Consider the following 22,787-nt stretch of genomic DNA (forward strand, 5'->3'; position numbering starts at 1 on the left):
TGGTGACAGTGTTATGGTGACAAGCTGTTTCCATCTCTGTACGAGCTGGTCCAGTTCACCAAGTTCTCCCAAAACTAACGCCCGTATATAAACACTCTTCCTCTGGCAACAGGGGGTGGGCTGAGTGTTTTCCAGGAAACTCCTCACTAACCTCTGGGAAAGATTCTTGCAGAGTCTCTGATGATGCAACAAATGTCCGCTTTGGTTTGGAATCAACAAGGACTCCCTGTTTGGCACACGGATGTCAATGCTATGTAGCAGCCTCGAAGGGAAGGGAGTGTGGGGGAGAAAGGACGCATGTGTGTGTTTGGCTGAACTGTTCCCCTTGGTGTCACTTGAAACTGTCACAACACTGTTTGTTAACGGGCTACACCCCAAATACAAAGTGAAAGTTAAAAAAGAGAACGTGTGACCAAACACAAAGAGAAGACACTGGATGATTTGAACGTTGGTTTCAAAAGTGCAATTTGGCAATACAGAAAACTACAGTATTTTAAAGTCCTAGTTTATGATTTAGACTCTATGATATTTAGGTGACTGATCAATTGTTTAATACAGGCACTGATAAGAATACAAGCTAAAGGCTAACCAGTTTTAATATAAATTTCACCCTACAGTCTAAAGCCAGGGCACATAAGTCTATTTATCTGTCTCCCTCCCTCCAACTCCCTCTCTCTATAGTTTTAAGATTTGTGTCACCAGTGAGCTCGCTCCAGCTCTCCTGCAACACACACCCTTCATTCTGTGGGAGAAGTGATAACACTCGTTTACACTAGTGTAAGTGAGGAGGTGACGCAAGGTGACAGAAGGAAGGAGACTGGCGGGGGGCTTGGTCTGGCCTCGGCCTGAGGGCTTTGCCTGGACCCTCGCTCCCTCTCTCACTGCTGACCATGACAGGGGCCTGGAGAAGCCTGTGAGGGGCCCTGGCCAAGAACCTTCATGCATGTCTCGCCATTTACATCGTGAGCATGGAGTTTGAGCAAAGATCTTCAAATTTCTGTTTTTTTCTGACTTCTTTAGTCTTCATTAATCTTCTCACCAGGGGCGTCGTTAACTAAATCAGCCTATATATTATTAATATTAACATATATCATTGATATATAAATATTATATTAAAATAATAGTACATAACATTTAATATTTATTTACATTATATATGCATATGTTTATGTAGCATTATGTTATAATACATTAAATTAATAAATATAAATAAACTAGCATAGTAATATGAGTATATATTACTCCTCAGAGGCAGACCTTTGCCTTTTATGCAGTCAACTCTGCCTGCTGACCATATTTTGTTTGCCAGAAAAAATGAAGACTGAGGCCAGAGTGAAAAGTGAGGGGAAGGCAGGCAGAGAAGACCCAACCTGAAATTACAGGGGAGGCATATTTAATCACTCAAGTGAAACAAGAAGTGTGTTCCCCAGACCAGCCTGAAGTGCACAGTCTTAGTGAGAGGAACCCATGCAACCCCGCACCGGGCCCCAGGGCACCTTCTGGGGTGGGGTAAGCGAATGGAGCCTCCTCCGGGTGTCTCTCTGTTGGCTCCTCCGCAGACCCGCTCATTCTGCCCAGGCTCTGCAGCGACCTGTGTGCTTTGCCGCCAGGAGGCCCGTTTCCTGCCCTCCACTGTCCTCCTCCTACTGTCTCTCTTTCCTCGCTTCTCTGGGCTGCTACCTGCCAGGCTGGAGACACAGGCATCACAAGACCTTCGCTCCAGCCAGTGAGCTGTCCTCGCCCCGCCCTCCTCCTTTAGAGCTGAGTTAAGGGGTGCCTTTTCTTTTCTCTTTTTCTCCTTTTCTCCGTGACTGCAGCCATGAAATTAAAAGACGCTTACTCCTTGGAAGGAAAATTATGACCAACCTAGATAGCATATTCAAAAGCAGAGACATTACTTTGCCAACAAAGGTCCGGCTAGTCAAGGCTATGGTTTTTCCTGTGGTCATGTATGGATGTGAGAGTTGGACTGTGAAAAAAGCTGAGTGCCGAAGAATTGATGCTTTTGAACTGTGGTGTTGGAGAAGACTCTTGAGAGTCCCTTGGACTGCAAGGAGATCCAACCAGTCCATTCTGAAGGAGATCAGCCCTGGGGTTTCTTTGGAAAGAATGATGCTAAAGCTGAAACTCCAGTCCTTTGGCCACCTCATGCGAAGAGTTGACTCATTGGAAAAGACTCTGATGCTGGGAGGGATTGGGGGCAGGAGGAGAAGGGCATGACAGAGGAAGAGATGGCTGGATGGCATCATTGACTCGATGGACGTGAGTGTGAGTGAACTCCAGGAGTTGGTGATGGACAGGGAGGCCTGGCGTGCTGCGCTTCCTGGGGTCGCAAAGAGTCAGACACAACTGAGGGACTGATCTGATCTGATCTGATCTGAAGGGGTGCCTGGTGTTCATTACTGAGACTTTCCTTGCTGGCAGTTTCCTCCATTCCTGATGGTGGGATGCGCAGGGCAACTAAAGACATTTCTAAATTTCCCTGAATGTGGGTGCTAAATGAACCTAGTTTGCTTATAGCAGAATCGTGTTGTTCTAAAGAAAGATTTTTATATTCCTATTGAAAACCACTGGAAAACCCCCAAACAGGAAATGGTGACACCTCAAAGTCATACTGTTACATGACTAAAGCAAGTTGTAAAACAACACACACATTATTTGATTAACTGAACTAAAAATGAACATATATTATCTGTGTAAATAAATATATATTTGAAAATGTTTTTTAAAAAGCTGGAGGAATATATACAAATGAACCACAGACACTTTGATAAGGATGAAAGAAAAATTCTACTTTTACTCTAAATTATCCACTTTTTTTGTGTACTTTTAACTCAGAAGGAACTTGAACGAGAGTGTATATTGTTTGTATTTAAATAAACACTTTACGTATGATTGTACAGAACCAGCTTATCATAAAAACCAAACCAATGTATTTCAGAGTCAAGCAAATGATAAGCTGCCTAGAAGAGAGTGAATATCTGCTGAAGGGCTAGAGACAGAAAGAGCACACGAGCAGCACAAACAGTGAAACGCGGGCTGCACGCTGCCGTCCCCTCCATCACTGGGCCACTCCCTGAACACTGGCTGGGTTTAAGGCAGCCTGGAAGTCAGCCACCTGTCCAAGGCAAGTCTGAATTGATGCCAGGCCCATAGTAAAGACGTGTTTAATTAGTAGCTCTCAGAGGAAGAAAATGTACACTTTATTCTCTAAACTCACTTTGGCCCCTTCTGTAATGGATTGTTCCATTAAAAACAAAACACTCACACCAACATTAAAGCCCACCGTTTGGTGTACCTGAAAGCTTTTGCCATTTTAGAGCTTTTTTTTTGTTGCTGTTGTCTCTTAAACATGTAAAATAAATACAGTCAAGTCCCCAGCGGGAGGGCCTACCCAGGGAGCTCTGGGCCTCAGTCGTTCCTAGGAATAAAAGTGGCAAAGAGCATTTTTGCTCCAGAACTCTCAAGGCATTTTGGTGTGGGATAATCAGGACCGGTGGAAAGCATATGATAGCCTGAAACACTTTCTTACACCTGTCACAGCTCAGTGATTTTCAATATCTTACTTTCTGTAACCAAAGATTGAGAATGCTCAGGAGAGAGCATAAATATAACTACATACTCGTTATAAATAGCATATAAGTAGAAAGCTTAGTTAGATGTGAGTCTAACTTACCTTAATATCCTAGTTCCTGTGGCTCTCAGTCCATAAGGCTCAGACTACATTCCTCGGGCACCTCTACAGATTGGACAGTAGGTGGCGCTTTCAGCCTGTTTCAAACAGTTCACGGGCTTTGGCTTGTTTACTTGCTTTTTAACTGTTTTACCACCATTGCACAGAAAACAGAGTAATTTGGTACATAAGTGTATGAAGCCCAGATCAATGTTATGGGAGCAATTTCAGAAGAACACAAAGCCATATAACTGATCTGTAGGAAGCATTTACAAATATCCACAGAAAAGACTTTACCTCTACATAGATCCAAACTGAAAAAAGAAAGTGAAAGTCACTCAGTCGTGTCCGAGTCTTTGCGATCCTTTAGACTGTAGCCTGCCAGGCTCCTCTGCCCATGGAAATCTCCAGGCAAGAACACTGGAGTGAGTTGCCATTCTCTTCTCTAGGGAACCGTCCCAACCCAAATTATCCAGTAATAAAACGCTTTAGCGTTTGTGTCACAGATGCTCTTTGCTACTTTGATTCCTGGTAATGACAGAATCTCAGGCCGACCTGGGACCCGCCCTAAAGTAGTTTGTGTCCTGTGACCCTGGTCAGGCACATAGACTTTAGTTCGGTTTTCTTGTGTGGAAACAATTGGACCTAGCTGCTCACAAGTGAAAAGCAAACTACTAGAGCTTAAAATCAGAGAAGGCAATGGCACCCCACTCCAGTACTCTTGCCTGGAGAATCCCATGGACGGAGGAGCCTGGTAGGCTGCAGTCCATGGGGTCGCTAAGAGTCGGACACGGCTGAGGGACTTCACTTTCACTTTTCATCTGCATGCATTGGAGAAGGAAATGGCAACCCACTCCAGTGTTCTTGCCTGGAGAATCCCAAGGACAGGGGAGCCTGGTGGGCTGTTGTCTCTGGGATCGCACAGAGTCGGACACAACTGAAGTGACTTAGCAGCAGCAGCAGCAGCAGCACACCTTAAAACGTTCCAGTAGAGTACAGTCAAATGCTCTTGATTCTAGGTACTTCAGAGGATGTTTTTAAGCCTTGTCAGCCACCAGCTTCTCTTGATTCTGAAAGCTGGGTTTACTAGGGACCGGCAGCAGTGGAAGTGTGATGAAATCACTGCAGCGGTGTTGTGCTTCAAAGCACAGGATCTGTACAGACTAGGAACAAAGATAAAATATTCGGAAGGGGTCAATCCAGGGCATTTATTCTTTACTGAACAAAAGATTGTGCACAGACTCATTTTATGCATCACTTCAGGGAGGCCACAGGCTCCCTGGGCTCTCCAAATCCCTCAGGTTAAGAGCTCCTGGCCCAGGAGTGAAAGAAAGCAAAGGCAGCTCTTCCCTCTTCCCCTTTCCGACCTCTGGTCCCATCACATTCCGACCTCTGGTCTCAGGAGAGGGACGGTGAAAGCTCAGCGCGCTGTCCCAGCCGCACAGCTGCCAGAGGAGTCACAGGAGCAGACCTGCCCAATGGCGCCGCTGCTTGCTGCCTGCTGCCGGGCCTTGTGAGAAGGCCCCAAGGGGATCTAGGAAAAGCAAAGGGGAGTCCAACTCAGCAGAGCAGCCCCAAAGCACAGGGAGTTAAAGAAACAGGAAGCACGAGTCAGGTCAAGGAAGGACCCCTTTCTGAGGGCTGCGCTGAGAACGAGTGTGGCTGAAGCATCCTGCTCCCTCCGCATGGGTCTCTGCGTCTGCAGGGACTTCCGGTTTGCCTCACCGTGAGCAGCGGCTGCTGGTCAGAAGGCAGATCTTTTCTACCATCAATAAACTGTCTTTTCCCTGCTGTCAGCCCTGCAATCTGGCACTATATGCTCCTTGTTCCATTGGCTGCTAACACTTCTGTAAAAGGAGATCTAACTGTCAAGAGTTCAAAATTCCAGGGGTCTGTGGAGTCCTGCCACCAATTCACCCCCCAGAGTTGTGTTTGAATCAGGTAAAAACGCTGATTACAAGCTTAGGATTGAACATACTAAAGTGAGAACATGAACGAATTTAGAACCTTTGGAAAGTCTGATTTTAAAAGTATTTGTTTATCTTTAAAGTCCAATAAGAAAATTTTACTCTAGCTTAGCTTGTCTGAAGAATAAACAAGGAAAGATACTTACTGGAAAAAAGCTACAAAATGTGAGGCTTTGAAGAAGGGAATTAAAAGAGAATGGCTCTCATGAAGAGTAACTCCTTTCAGACGGAGAAGCTGAGAGGAGAAAGAAATTGATTTAAGAAAAGACCTTACTATTAGAGCTGAGGCCAACTGCCATTTAGTCAAATTTGCTTTTCTGCACGCAGGGTCACCTTATACAGACTCGTACAGACACACAATACAGCTACCATCTCCACTGATACGCAGAGGAGTGCCCTGGCCACCACTTCAGACCACCTTGTGGGCACACAGGATGCTCAGGACTCTGTCCTGTGTGTCCCTGGGAAGTGACTCCCAGGAGGTCCATCCACTGAGCCGAGTTCCACTCTGTTTTCAAGCAGCCCTTTAAATCCCTGAGGCCAGCGCCCCTCTCTCACCACATAAAATGTCCCCCCGTGTGTCACTGCTCCTCATCAACATGGCTGTTGCATTTATAATCAGTCTTCAGATATGGTCACCTGATTCTATTATTTTTTATTATACTGAAGTCAGCCAAGTGTTTTATATCTTACTAGAATATTAATATATCAGATTCAGAGAAATAATTCAAGGATGAAGTCAACTGATTATCTTCCCATCCATATGAAGTATATAAATATAATCTCTGGGAGTTGGTGAAGGACAGGGTAGCCTGGTGTGCTGCAGTCCATGGGGTCGCAAAGAGTTGGACATGACTGAGTGACTGAACAATGATAAAATATTATTTCAATTGATAATGAATGTACAGTGCATAGGGGAAAGTGTGAGAAAAGTATCTTAAAAATTGGATCAAGCTTAACTAATAAAATTAGCAGTTGCAAATGTTGTTTGAGGGAAGAACATAATGATTTATGAATTAGGAAATTTTCCTCTTATGTGAAAGGAAAAAAGCAAAAGTCACAGAACATTCTCATGAGTAGACATATTTATTTATTTAGAAACTGCTTATTCTCTCTCAACCAATTTCTATTTTAAGAGTTTGTGGGGTTTCCATAATGGCTCATGGTAAAGAATCTTGCCAATGCAGGAGACATGAGTTCAATCCCTGGTCCAGGAAGATCCCAGGTGCCTCAGAGGAACTAAGGCTGGGAACCACAATCATCAAGCCTGTGCTCCACAGCCTGGGGGCCACAGCTCCTGAGCCCACGCTCTGCCACCACTGAATCCTGGGGGTCCTGGGGCCCACGCTCCAAAGCAAGAGAAGCCGCTGCAATGAGAAGGCAGGCACCACAACCAGAGTGCTCCCCACTCACCGCAACCAGAGCAAACCTGTGCAGCAGCAAGGACCCAGCACAGCCCCCACCCAAGAAAAGAGCCTGTGAAAGAACAGCTGAAGCCCACGCAGTGCTGTGCCTACCCGTCCAGTGGCCTGAGCAGTGGGCGCTGCAGGCCAGCCTTCGGGGGATCTGCGGAGTGGGCAGCGAGCTCACCTGCCCGCCTGTGGACTAGGCCAGCACCTCAGATCCAGTAGCGTTGCACTCGGCTGCTGAAGTGACCCATTCACGGTGAAGTCCTCCTTGGTCAGAACTTGCTCAACTGTCACCTGCTCTTCCCTTTTAATCTCTTCAGAATCTGCAGACGTAGAGATCAGGCACGACCTCCCATGAGTGTTCACAGGAAACGGTGCCGTGCACGGGTGGAACTTCCCGGGTGAGCATTCGCCAAGTCAGACCCACCGACTGAGCTCCCTGGTTGCCGAGAATGGGTCCTCTCCAGAGTGCAGAGGAGAGTCCGTGTCACACAGACCCATGGTAAGAACTTCACATACATGCCTCTGGGAGAGGCTGGCGGTCAGCCCTGGGAGGGGTGGTCAGCTGGGAGTCTTGGCTCTGGGAAGCTGCCTGGGTCTGGTTAGTGGAGGCTCCAGGAGCGAAGCGGCTGACCAGAGGAGTGGCGGCAGCAAACTGCAGCTCAGCTCGCTGGCGAGGGTTCCTGGAGGACGCAGCAGGGACAGCAGCTGGGTTTTCAGTGGCAACGATGGCATGAGCTGCCTACAGAAGCTTCTCCCAGGTTCTCTTCGGATTCCTAGTGTAGACGCAGCCACTTTTCCTTCCGTAGATGTACTGCTCCGTTGGGAAGTAAAGGTCGGTGCTACCTAAGTGGGCCCCTGCTGCAAGGAACGTGATGACGTCTTCCTTCATTTGCTGGACATCAAGGACCCAGGATAATGTAAAAGATTCACTTCAAGTTATGACAAGAATCCAGACAGTGCCATATGGACCACTGTCTGGGTAGTGTGAGAAAAGCCTGAGAAGATGTTTTAGAGAAGCCAGATAATCTTTCTGATGAAACAAACTTGACTTTAATTCAGTTTGTAGAAATAACACTGTGAGTTTTATTCTTTAGAGGTTTAAAATTTTTTGTAATGTCTTGGCATTTCTGAGGAACTTACAATACATGTACAAGGTTCAAGAACCTAGAAATATAAAATACTTCATGTTACATTATTCTTCCTACCACCTCCCTTCTTGTAAAGGCCCTGCTGCTTCCACAGTCAGCCACGTGTTTTTTTCCTCAGGAATCATTTCCAGAGGCTTATATTTTTTTCTAAGTATTTATTTGGCTGTGCCTGCAGTATCTTTTCCATGGGAACTCTTAGCTGTGGCATACGGGTTCTACTTTCCTGACAAGGGATTAAACTCAGGCCCTTACAATGAGAGTGCAGAGTCTTAACCCCTGGATCAGGAGAGACGGCCCAGAATGTCATTTTATGGATACACAAGCAACTATGAATATCTATTTCTTCTTCACTCCACATGTGGTGCTAATGGTAAAGAACCCACCTCCCTGTGCAGGAGACACAAGGGACTCAGATTCAATCCCTGGGTCCAGAAGATCCTCTGGAGCAGGAAATGGCAACCCACTCTAGTATCCCTGCCTGGAGAATCGCCATGGGCAGAGGAGCCCGGTGGGCTACAGTCCATAGTGTCAAAAGTGTGGGACATGACTGAGTGACTGAGCACAACCACATTTAAAACCATACATGGTCGCACACTGTGCACAGTGTTCTATGGTATCTTGCTTATATTCAGCTGACAATATCTTGGGGAATATTCTCTCTTGGGACACTATTTTCCACAAATCAGTCCACTGAATAGATGATGTACTATAATACGCTTTACTGGTCCACATTGGAATAAACACTAATATAAAATGACATCTTGACATCACAATAAACAATGTAATGCATAACCTTAGCCTAATTTATTCCATTGCAGGAAAATGTATCAATTTCTAATGCATTAGGAATTTCTACAAATGTAACGGATTTGTAGCATGAAGTATTTCCAACTGAAATACAGCATCTGATAGGATGTTGCTCGTAAACTAGCACGTTGCTGGATTCCCCCACCCCCACCCCCCTGAGGAGCTATGCAATGATCATTTCTCTTTCCTAAGACTCGACCTCTCCTCTCCCAGATTTCTCCCTGGTCTGTTTTTAAAAACATTCTCCAACCTCTTCTACCCTTGTGACTTCTCTATAATCTGCTCCTCTTCTTAGCACTGTCCTTCATTCTCACGCCCTCATTGCCTGGCCTGGTCTCTACCTGCCATCTCAACATTGCCCATCATTGCTCCACCCACTCCCCTGGAGACGGTATCAATACAGCCAGATAGATGGTTGAGTATAGAAAAATGGTTCATGGATGATATTGAATCACTGAGCCTGGATGAGAAGGAGACATCCACAGGGGAGTCTAAGGTAGCTGGGGAAGAAGGAGAATTTAGGTTTTATCTGTGGTCTTCATTCAGGGGAAGATGCTACAGGGCCCACCAGGGAAGAAGAAGCCAGAGTCAGAGGTAAATACTTGGGAGGTGGTGTCCAGAAATTCCAGCAGGAACTCTGGAGAGAAGAGTGAGGGAGAGCGCCTGCTGTGAGGCTGCTGTGAGTGTTGGGCAGGGACACACACGGGGCAGCAGAGAAAGGAGCAGGAAGGTGATAACAGGCTTCCCAAGGGAGGGAGGGTGTCATGGTGATAGTGATGTGCACAGAGTTACACATGTCACGGAGATGAGGGAGGATGGAAAAGAGCCAGTGAGAGGGGAGGGCGGATGCAACTAATACATCCTGTACACTGTTTCCTGAGAGGCCAAGAGCAGAGGCCAAGAGAGAGGCTGAGCCAGAGCACAGGACACAATGAAGGAGACATCAGTTCAGTTCAGTTGCTCAGTCATGTCCGACTCTTTGCGACCCCATGAATCGCAGCACGCCAGGCCTCCCTGTCCATCACCAACTCCCGGAGTTCACTGACACTCACATCCATCGAGTCAGTGATGCCATCCAGCCATCTCATCCTCTGTGGTCCCCTTCTCCTGCCCCCAATCCCTCCCAGCATCAGGGTCTTTTCCAATGAGTCAACTCTTCACATGACATAAACATAAAAGTTGATAAATAAAAACATAGGTGTTCAAGTCAAGATTTTGATAAAACGCTCTTTTAAGGAATACAATTGGGATTTTAAGGAACTCCTTTTAAGGAATATAGAAATAAAATTGCAGGTGAGATATTAACTGTTAGATGATGATTCACAAGAATGACTCCCCTGCCTAAAGAGTGACACCATCAGAAGCAATTCTGTGCAGAGGTGAGCAGGGAGATGGCACAGCACAGTGGTGGAGACACGTGCTCGATGGAGATGCTGGGCCTTCACGGGAGGAGGGGGTTCCTGTAGACCCCACACGCCAGTGTGCCGAGAACATCGAGCAGGAGTTACTTGAGCCATTGAGGGTCACTGTACTTGAAGGGGTTTTTGTTTACACATAATTTTATTTCTTTTTGGCTGCCCTGGGTCTTCTTTGCTGCCTGCAGGCTCTCTCCACTTGTAGCGAGCAGGGCCTGTGCTCTAGTTGGGTGGTTGGGCTTCCCGCTTTGGTGGCTCCTCTTGCTGTGGAGCGCTGGGCTCTAGGATGCCTGGGCTCAGTCTTTGCAGTGTACAGACTTAATTTCTCTGTGGCATGTGGGATCTTCTGGGGACCAGAGATTGAACCAGTGTTCCCTGCCCTGCAAGTAGATTCTTAACCACTGGACCACCAGGGAAGCCCCTGTACTTGAAGTTTTCATTGGAGCTACCTAAAACATGATAAAAGTGACCTCAGCAAAAGGGGGAAGGAGCAGTGAGCGTACGGCCTGCCTTCCACCAAAGAGAGCCTGCTGGGTTTGCACAGACCCCTTTCCGTTTCTGAATCGCAGTTGTCATTTACTCACTTCCTCTTTCTCCACCTGAAACCCACACATCTCTTAAATTCTCCAAGCAATCTTCCTGGTGGCTATCTTCCATGGAAGTAGAATTTCTAGGCAAAAGATTCTATGCAATCTTTCTATGTGAATATCAGAAGAAGGTGAACATTTTGTTTGAGGTTATGGTTCTGGAAATTCAGAATTAAATATGTTTCAGCTCACATTGGCCAAACCTGCTGTACCTGGCCTCAGCCTCCTGTATTTTAGCTGGCTCCCTGGTGTCATTAAGGTCCTGGGATCCCTCTAGCCCCTCAACTACTGCATCCAGCTCCTACGGCATGGCAAAAAAAAAAAAAAAAAAAAAGCTCTCTGGTACCATTAAGATCCCTGTTGATTGCAGATCCTGTGATCTTGCTGGTGCCTTGACTTACTGCAGCTTCCTAAGTCCTTACCTAGGATTTGTTGGCATAAAGTTCAACCAGGAAAAACAGAAAACAAAACCTGTTTTAGTGTGTCTCTTGATATTTGGTTTTGTTTTTACATTTGCAAGAGCAAAACAGAGAAAATGAAGCAAAAGATACTTTCAAACATATATGGTTAACTGATTTAGAATTACTGATTCAAAGGGTGTCTGTAAAAATAAAATGTGACTTCCACTTCCAGCTTTAAGAGGAACAGTATCTGAACTTCCTCACCTGGCACTGGTAATTAGAAAGCTGAACAAAATATTGGGAACAACTGTTTTCAGATCCTGGACAGCAGGCCATGCAGGACTAAATTCCTAGAGTGAAGATGCATACACAAATCCATCTGATGGCTCCCGGCTGTCTGCCTTCAGGCAATTTCCATGCTGCAGGTACAGGGAGGGGAACCCAGATGCAGCCCAGCAAAGCCCTGATCTGAGAACACAGGTGAGCCAGGGAGGCACAGAAGATGATATGTGTGGGGCAGGGGATTGAAAAGAAACAGCTACTCAGACAGAAAGAATGATTCCAAGTGCCTAATGAGCCCACTGAGTCTCTGTCATCTGATCACACACAGGTGAAATTCCACAAGGATGAGCAGGAACAACTTTTGAGGAAAGAATGATTACTGGAGATCTATGCATTGAGTGGGACTGGATGCCATGATCTTAGTTTTCTGAATGTTGAGCTTTAAGCCAACTTTTTCACTCTCCTCTTTCAATTTCAAGAGGCTCTTAATTCTTCTTCACTTTCTGCCATAAGGGTGGTGTCATCTAAATATCTGAAGTTGTTGATATTTCTCCTGGCAATCTTGATTTCAGCTTGTGCTTCATCCAACCCAGCGTTTCTCATGATGGACTCTGCATATAAGTTAAATAAGCACAGTGACAATATACAGCCTTGATGTACTCCTTTTCCTATTTGGAACCAGTCTGTTGTTCCATGTTCAGTTCTAACTGTGGCTTCCTACAGGTTTCTCAAGAGGCAGGTCAGGTGGTCTGGTATTCCCATTTCTTTCAGAATTCTCCACAGTTTGTTGTGATGCACACAAAGGCTTTGACATCGTCAATGTTTTTCTGGAACTCTCTTGTTTTTTTGATGATCCAGGGGATGTTGGCAATTTGATCTCTGGTTCCTCTGCCTTTTCTAAAATCACCTTGAACTTCTGGAAGTTCACGGATCATGTATTGCTGAAGCCTGGCTTGGGGAATTTTGAACATTACTAGTGTGTGAGATGAGTGCAATTGTGCGGTAGTTTGAGCACTCTTTGGCATTGCCTTTCTTTGGGATTGGAATGAAAACTGACCTTTTCCAGTCCTGTGGCCACTGCCGAGTTTTCCAAATTTGCTGGCATATTGAGTGCAGCACTTTCACAGCATCATCTTTTAGGATTTGAAATAATAGATGAAAAAATAGATGGAGAAACAGCAGAAACAGTGGCTGACTTTATTTTGGGGGGCTCCCAAATCACCACAGATGGTGATTGCAGCCAGGAAATTAAAAGATGCTTATTCCTTGGAAGGAAAGTTGTGACCATCTTAGATAGCATATTAAAAAGCAGAGACAGTACTTTGCCAACAAAAGTCCATCAAAGCTATGGTTTTTCCAGTAGTCATGTATGGATGTGATAGTTGGACTATAAAGAAAGCTTAGCACAGAAGTATAGATTCTTTTGAACTGTGGTGTTGGAGAAGATGCTTGAGAGTTCCTTGGACTGCAAGGAGGTCCAACCAGTGAATCCTAAAGGAGATCAGCCTTGGGTGTTTATTGGAAGGACTGATGCTGAAGCTGAAACTCCAAAACTTTGGCCACCTGATGTGAAGAGCTGACACATTAGAAAAGATCCTGATGCTGGGAAAGATTGAAGGCAGGAGGAGAAGGGGACGACAGAGGATGAGATGGTTGGATGTCATCACCAATTCAATGGACATGAGTTTGGGTGAACTCAGCGAGTTGCTGATTTACAGGGAAGGCTGGCACACTGCGGTTCATGGGGTTGCAAAGAGTCAGACACGATGGAGCAACTGAGGTGAACTGAACTGAATGCATTGAATAATGTCCAACATTCATGTGGGGCTGAGAATCCTCAGCAGCCAGAGTGAAGGAACCTCCTTGAATATGTAGGGCATTCAACTGAGACAGAAAATGCATGTATTAGAGCTGAAACTAAAAAAAAAAAAAAAAAAGAGAGAGAGAGAGAGAGATGAAACTAATCACAAGCCTTAAAATAAAGGGCACATAGAATTGTACTAACAAACCTTAGCAATAATCGTCAAAAGTATCTGTTATAAAAGTAATCATTTCCTACTAGGAAAAAGCAAAGTGAACACTTTCAGAAAACATACAAAGAAAACAAACCAAAAGACATTTCTATCACCCAGGAAACTTCAAGACACTTAGGAGTCCTGTGTCAGACAGCAGGTCTGATGTATATTTCATATTATCTCATACCCATCCACAAAATGAATATAAACCCCTTTATATACACTGCAAATATGCTAGAATATTCAAGAAATGGACTACTTTCTGGAAAAATATGTATTCTCAAGACCAATATTTAAAGCAGCTATAAGAAAAGAAAAATAAGCAAGGAAGGCTATAAAATAAATTTTTTCAAGAATTACTTCTGAAAATCATGTGAAGGCTATGCAAGCAAAGAACAACTGACTACAAAAGCACCACATAATTTTAGAGAATCAAGAATAGAGGAACAGAAGAAATCTGTATTTTGTGAACATAATTTAACCCTGATAGGAGTCGGACACAACTGAGTGATTTCACTTTCACTTTTCACTTTCATGCATTGGAGAAGGAAATGGCAACCCCCTCCAGTGTTCCTGCCTGGAGAATCCCAGGGATGGAGAAGCCTGGTGGGCTGCCGTCTATGGGGTTGCACAGAGTCGAAGCAACTTAGCAGCAGCAGCAGCATGAGAACTTGACATAAGTGACATAAAACAAAACGACACACCAGTTTTACCTACTATTCTTGGTCTCCTAATCCATTAAATGCTAATTAATGATATATGAATCATTGCCGAGAAATGCTCCACCTCTAAAAAAACTTAGGTTTCCTCACAATTTTTGTTCCTTTAAAATAAGTCAAGCTGTACAGTCTAAGAAGTGCTTGCTCCAGAAGATGTGGAATATATATACAATGGAAAATTACTCAGTCATAAAATCAAATGAAATAATGCCATTTGCAGCAACATGGATGAACATGGTGATTTCACTTTAAGTGAAGTAAGTCAGACAGAAAGAGACAAGCATCGTATGACATCACACATGTGGAATATTGAAGAATGATACAGATGAACTTATTTACAAAGCAGAGGTAGAGTCACAGACATAGAAAACACGCTTATGGTTACCAAAGAGGACACGGGGGTGTGGGGAGAGGTGAGTCAGGAGTTTGGGGTCAGTATGCACACACTGCTGTGTGTACACCAGGTGACATAAGGAGCTGCTGTGTAGTGAGGGAGCTGTACTCAGTATCTTGTGATGACCTGTAACGGGAAAGAATCCGGAAGAATATATAGTCGCTTAGTCGTGTCCAGCTCTTTGGGACTCCAGGGCCTGTACCTGCCAGGCTCCTCTCAAAGGACGGGCCACAAGGAGCTGGGCACAACAGAGGGACTAACCACACAAGTCCTACTCTTCTCGTTCTCAGCCAACTTGGAGAAAGACATGACGCCTTGCAGCGCTGCGGTAAAGTTTTCTCTAAGATGCCTGCCCTGTAGGGAACAATTTGAACATATTCTGAACTTCAGTTGTGCTTGCAAGTAATTTTGCCGGGAGAAAGAGTTGGTGAAAGAAAGCACAGCTGACCCAGGGGAAACTAACCAGGTGGGAAAACACAAAACACCGCTTAACACACAATAAACATTAAACTGATTGAGGACATTGCAGGAAGTGTCATAATTCATGCTCCATTTGTCCACACTTAATTGAGTGTGCTCAGTTAAGACACTCTGTGTCTAGAGTGTGCTGTCATTCTTGGCTAATTTAAAATATAGTGTATTAATAGGAAATTGGAGGCATAATAAGGCAAACAGATCAGGAGACGACTGTCATCGATAAGAGAGTTGATGACTTAAAGTTCCCAAGAGGAGGGACAGGCCACGCCATTGGGCCACACGGGAAAGGACCGGCCTTGTCTGGAGAGGGAGGGAGGGGAACTCAGCACAGGGGCCTTGACTGTGACTCCTCAGGAGGGAACAGTGAGCTGGGTGCGCAGGCTCAGGACTGGCTGGTGCGCGTCATGTTAGCGGCCATCCTCGGTGTCTGGCTCTGGGTGACAAGGGAAGGGGACAGTGGCCTGGAGCGCAGCTTAAATGTCACCTCCTCAGAGACAGGTCCCTGTGTGCATCTGCAGTGGCAGCTCCCCCATGTCTCCTGCCCTTACCACCTCGGTCCTTCACGGCCCCAGGGCCGGCCCAGTCAGCAACCGCTGGGGCTCGTCACCCATCAGTCCACTGTCCCAGGACTCCTCTCCTCCCCGTGCCCCACCCTGCCCCAGCTCCCCCATCCCGCTGTGCCGTTTCCTGCCCTTCACTCCATGGAGCTGACTCTTCTACAAGCTGTTCTGTTTATTCCTTGTCTCCCTCCACAGCGTCAGCTCTGTGGGAGCAGCAGAATCCTTTCTTTTTAAAGTATGGTGGTTTTCTGTTTTACTCTCCTCTTGAATGTCAAGGACTGTGAGGTGTCGTGGCTGGGTCCCTGCCCCCAGCACAGGCCTGGCACAGGGCACATGCGCTCTCAGCATTTGGGGAAGAACCAGCAGTGGTAAGCCTTGTTGCTGCCCCCGGGGGACTGTTAAAAACAAGACAACAGCCCCAAAGGAGTTGCTTAGTTATGAACCGTGCTAGCAAAATAGACGTAAATGCAATTTTGGCTCTTCCAGAAATGAAATCTTGAACCAGTCAGCCAGGAATCTTCTGATTATCACTAGTTAAGTCATCTGCCTGAGAAAGCTTTCCAGCCTCTAATGGAAAGTAACCTTACAGTAACCACTTGGATTCTTTGCCCAGTACAACTTCCTTGTTCCTGATCCCTTATGCCTATAAAAATCTTTTATTTTGTGCAACTCCTCAGAGGTTCTAACTGCTAAATTGGATGCTGCCTGATTCATAAATCTTTAAATAAAGGCACTAAGATTTTAAAATTTTACTCAGTTGAATTTTATTTTAATAGGGCTTATAGCTTATTTTGGAGAAGGCAATGGCACCCCACTCCAGTACTCTTGCCTGGAAAATCCCATGGATGGAGGAGCCTGGTAGGTTGAGGTCCATGGGGTCGCTAAGAGTCGGACACGACTGAGCGACTTCACTTTGATTTTTCAAATGGCAACCCACCCCAGTGTTCTCTCCTGGAGAGTCCCAGGGATGGGGGAGCCTGGTGGGCTGCCGTCTATGGGGTCGCACAGAGTTGGACACGACTGAAGGGACTTAGCAGCAGCATAGCTTATTTTAAGATTATATTTGGCTTTTAAGAGATTGTTATAGATTCAATCGAGCTTACTGTGAACGATGTCGGATTCAGGATCTCCAAAGAAGATTTAGCTTCAGGACCAGGGACCAGGATTGATCACTCAAGAGCGTTTGTGTAGCAGAGTTTTATGACAGTGGGAAAAGGTCAGAGAAAGCTTCTGTCATGGACAGCAGAAGGGGGTGGGGAGTGCCCCCCCTTGATGGTGTTAGCAAGGGATGTATATACTTTTTAAATTAGTTACTACATTAAACCAAAAGAATGTCTCAAGTTTGTGAAAGTTTTACCAGACCCACTCCCACAATTAACATTTTAGGATAACAGGATTAGAATTTAACAGAAAGATCCTACCAGACCCATTCCCATAATATACATTCTAAGATATCAGGATTAATCAGAAGGTTTTCAGGAAGGAGAAACTGTCCTCAAGCAGGATACATTGTTGTTATATGATCCCTAGTACAGAGTTTAAGTGGCTCAGATGGTAAAGCATCTGCCTACAATGTTGGAGACCCGGGCTGGATCCCTGGCTTGGGAAGATCCCCTGGAGAAGGAAACAGCAACCCACTCCAGTACTCTTGCCTGGAAAATCCCATGGACAAAGGAGCCTGGTAGGCTACAGTCCATGGGGTTGCAGAGTCAGGCATGACCGAGCAACTTTACTTTCTTTCACAGAGTTTAAACTGAGTTGTGTAGTCATCAGTTCTGGGCCTAAAGAAAGAAAGAAACAAAAACAAAAACAAAAACAAATGCTTTAAGTGACTAAGACTAAGGAATGTAGAGAGAAAAAAAAAAAGATGTTTGTCCTTTCCTCCTCCTTGAGAACTCCAGGCCCCTCTCTCCTCGGCTTCCCTCGGACTTCTTATCAACCTGCCTAGGAATTGACTCTCTCACTTTGAGTACCTCTTCAGCCTGTGAGCTCCATGAGAACATCCGGCCAGAAAGATAAAAGACCTTGAGTAAATGTTATGATGACTGAATAACTGTACAGATAAAATGACTAAACAGAGCCCATGTGAAGGTTACATTCACTGAAGATTAGCTTTTTCTTCCTCCTCCCTCCCTCTTTCCAGAACAGAAGTTCAAGGGACCTTATATCACCCTCACCTCATATGGAACTCCAGTGGTCTGGGTGATTTTTATCTTTTCTCTATTTGTACACTGGAAGATATTTCATGACTGTACCCCTCAAAACTGAGAAAATTACTACTTGAGGGGCAGGGACCCTCCATGTTGTCTAAGTCAAAAGAGAACAATATGTGAACACAGAATATTGGGATGACTTGGCCCCTGAGAAGCTGGAAGGAGGGAGACAAAGGCAGAGGGGTGTTGTTTCCACCTCCCTCCTCCAAACATGACACATTTGTCCCTCTTTTTACTTAATCAATCTGATTCTGATTATCTGGAGATTGACATGTCTGCTGGTAGATGGTATGGTCTTAGGTCACAGCATTAAAGGCCACCAGACATCAGTTCTGAGCTGTTTGCAAGACCTAGAACAAGTCTTCAGCATCTTAGATCTGCTGTTTTTAACCCTAAGCATTGATAGCGGTACCACCTATGTGAGGGTCCAGAGTAGAGGCATCGGCACTTGGGATTGGTCACTGGGAAAGGCTGCAACCCTGTGAAGGCTGCCCCTAGAACCCCAGCCGGAACATGAGTGGTACATGGAATATCTGGATGAAGCAGTGAAGATGTCAGCAAGAGACACTCAGTTGGTGCCAGGACAGCATTGAATTAGAGCACTGGGCTTTTCTCCACTCACTTCCAGAGGGTCAGGCCCTATTGCCACTGGCCACATACCCTGAGTGATAACCATCTCCTGGGAACTCCAAGTCACAGCCTGATGGCTGGGCCTCCACAGGGCTGAAGGATGTGTCAGGAGCAGTTTGCCCACAGATGCTGGGCACCCCAGGGCTCTGACAGGGGCTGGTGAGGCTGGCATGGCAGGGCCCCACAGCACAGAGTATTGGGGTGCCTGGTCAGGGCTGCCATCATCTAGGGCCATAGCACCATGAAGGCACCTGGTAATTTCTGAGCTCAGAATCCAAAGCGAGGTTGAGCCTGATTAGTACTTGGTTGCAAGACCACCTGGAAATACCAGGTGCTGTGGACTTTCCCGTTTGTCTCTCCTTTCATCTCTCTCACCCTTGGCCACCGCCCCCTCCCCTAGCACAGATGGGCTCTCCTTTGGCCATTGGGAGGTGCACCTATTGTTGAGTCTTGCCCTGGGTGGGCGCTGTGGGGGTTCTGACAATGGGCAGCACAGTTGGGCTGCCGTCCTCTGTGCTTGCTGGCCGCTCTGCGTTGGTGGGCAGGTTGAGTGCCTACAGGAAGACAGTACTTTATGCCATGGAACTGTGTGCATAAAATGGTTCTAATGGCTACATTGGACCTCTGTGTATTTTCCACATTAAAAAAACTGTACCATGTCTCTGTGTGTGTGTGTGTGTGTGTGTGTGCGCACATGTGTTAAAGACAGGAAAATTCTGAAGCCAAACAAAAAATTGGATCACATGATAAAATATGAATAAGCTTCAAAAACATCACACTGTGTAAGCACCTAAATGGCCTAAAGGACCTAAATGGCCACAGTTGTATGAACCCATGTGCTTGAAATACACAGAATAGGCAATTCCATAAGGATGAAAGAGTGAGGAATGTGGAATTTAAAATGACTGATTAAGGAACACTAGGTGTCTTTGTAGGGAGATAAAATATAAAATATTCTGGATCAGATAGTGATGATGGCTACACAACTATATAAATAGGCAATCACTAAGATATAGTGCTTAAAGGAGAATTTTTGGGTATATGATATATATCTCAACTTAAAATGATTAATTTGATTTTTTTTCAAAAATAACAAAACCCACATGTTGGGGGCCAGAGTGAGGTACTCCGCCCATGACAAAGGTCATGAGGAAGGAGGCTCGACATATGCAAAGGCGGGATCGAGCCTCAGGAGTCCCCCTGGAACTCCTCGAGCATCTACCCCCATAACCAGAGCCTGCCTACTTTACTACTTTGTGCTCTCACCTACATCTCTGACTTTACGGGGGGCTGTCCCCCACCACCTCTTTTGGAGAAGGAGTTAACCTAGAGCTCCAGTTAATAATAATTCCTGGGCGTGATAAGAGTGTTTTAACCTACAAACTCCTCTGAAGGTTCTCTAGCCTGCCTGACAGGCTTGTCCGGCCACATGTGACTGCTCACAGCCTCCCAACCGTGAGAGGCACAAGATGCTTTAAACCTTCTAAAAACAGGTTCCTTAGAAAAGTTAGAAAACTATTAGTATAAGTATAATGGGCTGATTAGAAATTGTATTGGTGAAGGGTTTTTCATTTGTTGAGCCAATGTTTGTTGCTAAGTCTCCACATCCCCTGCCCTTACACACATTAATGAATATATAGAAGAAATAAGTATTAACCTTTGATATTAATCACGTTAGACCTTAGGCTAAGTAAATTCTTTCCTTAACTAAATCCCACTATACCCTCACCCTATAGGAATGTAACTTTATTTGGGTGGTGTCTGTTTTGAGAATAATCACCCCTGGAGAAATAAGTGTCCTGGTTGACTGACCGCTGTCACAAGGAGAGGGTCATAAATTGTCAGCAGGCCCCCCTGGCCAGAAGATGATGTAACACCCCTAAGACCTCTGTATACATTTGTATGAAGCACCTGACTTTGATAAAAGTCAGGACTGCTGACCCCGCGTGACTTTTGCATACCATCTCAGTGTATAAAAGTAGACCATGGAAAATAAAGAATTGGGATCAGTTTCTCGAAATACTGGTCTCCCCATGTCGCTTTCTCTCTTACTCTGGTTGAGTCTCCATCTGGAGCGCGGAACCCGCCATGCTTGCTAATTATGCCTGGGCTTCTAAGATCCGACCGGGGAGGCCTCAGTGTCTCCTCTCCTTCGGGAGAACGGAAGGACACCTGTGGCCTACGTAAGTGGTGCAAACTTCTTGTCTTGAAGTTTTATTGGTCTCCCGCGTAAACCAAGCTACTCAGCCTCTTTTCTCCACTGAATTTTCCTACTGAGCTATCCTCATTCTATTACTCTTTATATCTTTGATAAAATATTTAAATAAATAGGTCGCGACGACATCCCCGCTTCGAATACCCTGGATCAGCCGGGGCAGGACCCCGGCACCCACATATTATCCTCAGTGCTTTATTTGGTTCTCACTCTAAGCTCTGTAGACATAAACGAAGATGCCTGTGTCTGTGTGTGCATGCTCAGTCGTGTTTGACTCTTTGTGACCCCACGACCTGCAGATGGCCATGCTCCTCTGTTCATGGAATTTTCCAGGCAAGAATACTGGAGTGGGTGGCCATTTCCTACTCTAGGATATTTTCCTGCTCCTTCACTGTTTCTTCAGAATTTGTCTCCAGAGCAAGGAGTCAGCCAGCACCACTCGCCTAGGCTGAGACTCAGGGCACACACAGGAGTGGGGACACGCTCTGGTGGGAAAGAGGGAAAGTGTGTCCTGCTCACAGAGTGTGATGTGGGGAAGTCGGAGGCAGGCTGGCAGGAAGAGGGCCGTCCCAAGTGACTGCTTAGATGACAGATTTGGCTTCCCCAATTTGGTACTAAATTGAAAGGAAGAAAAATAAGGAAGGTGACAGTCACTGACCACGCACTGAATCCTGGAGCCCATTGCTGCAGGGGCTGGGGTCTGGTTTTCCAGGTCGGTTGCTGCAGGGCAGGGCCTCGTGGCTGGAAGGAGAGGTTCCCCAACTTCTCAGTGTGTTAAGAAAGTTCTTCATTTCAACACCTTCTCTGGTCGTCTTCAATTTGATACTCTGTGGATAAACTTGAAACAGTGTTTCTTAAATTAACTGCAAACAAAGGTAATAATTACGTTATTGTTGAGTAACAATGATAATGGTGATTTTCATTATAATTAATGTCAAGATTTCTCATTGAATACCTACATTACAGTATAAATGTTAACCAAGATCCCCAACAACCTGTCGGGCCATCTGGTCGACCTCGCCACAGCGGGCACCAATCTGTCGGCTTTGTGATCCTCACACAGATGTATCCGTGTCTCACACCCCTGAAACACAGCGCCTCCACACGGACACCATCCTTTCTACTTCCGAGCCCGAGGAGAACAGAAGGGACTCCTGGCGCCCCTCGAATAGAGGCAGCCGGACCCGCAGGAAATCCGTCTGCTGAGATCTGAGCACGTCAGCGGGAACCGTGGCCGCCTGGGAGCAGCCTCAGCGCCGCGAAGGCAGCGGGACGACCTTTCCCCAAGGTGGCAAGGAAGCGCTTCCGGGCGCCCTTTGGGGAGGAGGACGGGCGGCCCGTGGCCCCTTCCGGTGCCTCCTGTTCTGGACACCAGGGCCGGCCGTCTCCGGGGAGAGGACACACGTTTGTGAATCGGGACTATCAGGGTCCATGGGGGAGGCTGGGAAGACTGGACATGTCTGCGTGCGTCCGTGTGGTCCGCACCTCCGGGCGAGTGGGAAACATGGAGAAGGTGTAACCCCGCGGACGCCGGCGCCGTGACCTTTCCTGCTCGCGCTCAGCTGCCCCGGCGGTGCCCGCGGGCAGAAGGGGCCCCGCGGCGCGCTGGTCCACCCGGCCGGGCAGCGACACCGACCGACACCGACCGCCGCTGCCCGCCCTGGCCGCAGACCTGCGGCCCCAATCTCCGGAGACAGCAGGCTCTTCCCGGGTCTCATGGCACCGGGAACGTTGCCGCTGTCACCCCGGCCTCCGGAGCTCTGCCCCGGGCTCGGCGGCCGAACCTTCGCGGGAGTCGCCAACGTTCCCCAGGAAGGGACCGGCTCACGGCGGCCGCTGGGTGGCTCCAGACGGGCGGCGCACACGGCCCCG

The 22,787-nt window shown here is 46.5% G+C and overlaps 1 long non-coding RNA gene and 1 pseudogene across 2 annotated transcripts; both read right to left on the reverse strand.

The window, feature by feature from the left end:
- Window positions 1-6,713: 6,713 nt before the first annotated feature.
- LOC109573371 (small ribosomal subunit protein uS2-like) lies at window positions 6,714-15,129 on the reverse strand (annotated as a pseudogene).
- Window positions 15,130-16,596: 1,467 nt separating this feature from the next.
- LOC109574571 (uncharacterized) lies at window positions 16,597-22,549 on the reverse strand. Of its 2 annotated transcripts, none has more exons than XR_011562219.1 (3): window positions 21,875-22,549; window positions 21,574-21,753; window positions 16,597-17,638 (listed from the first exon to the last, which is right to left on the reverse strand). It is a non-coding gene; the product is annotated as an uncharacterized lncRNA (long non-coding RNA). The 2 variants fall into 2 exon arrangements; XR_002183112.2 differs by having other exon boundaries at window positions 21,574-21,778.
- Window positions 22,550-22,787: the final 238 nt, after the last annotated feature.

This window comes from Bos indicus, chromosome 19 (assembly GCF_029378745.1).
Source record: "Bos indicus isolate NIAB-ARS_2022 breed Sahiwal x Tharparkar chromosome 19, NIAB-ARS_B.indTharparkar_mat_pri_1.0, whole genome shotgun sequence".
NCBI lineage: Eukaryota > Metazoa > Chordata > Mammalia > Artiodactyla > Bovidae > Bos > Bos indicus.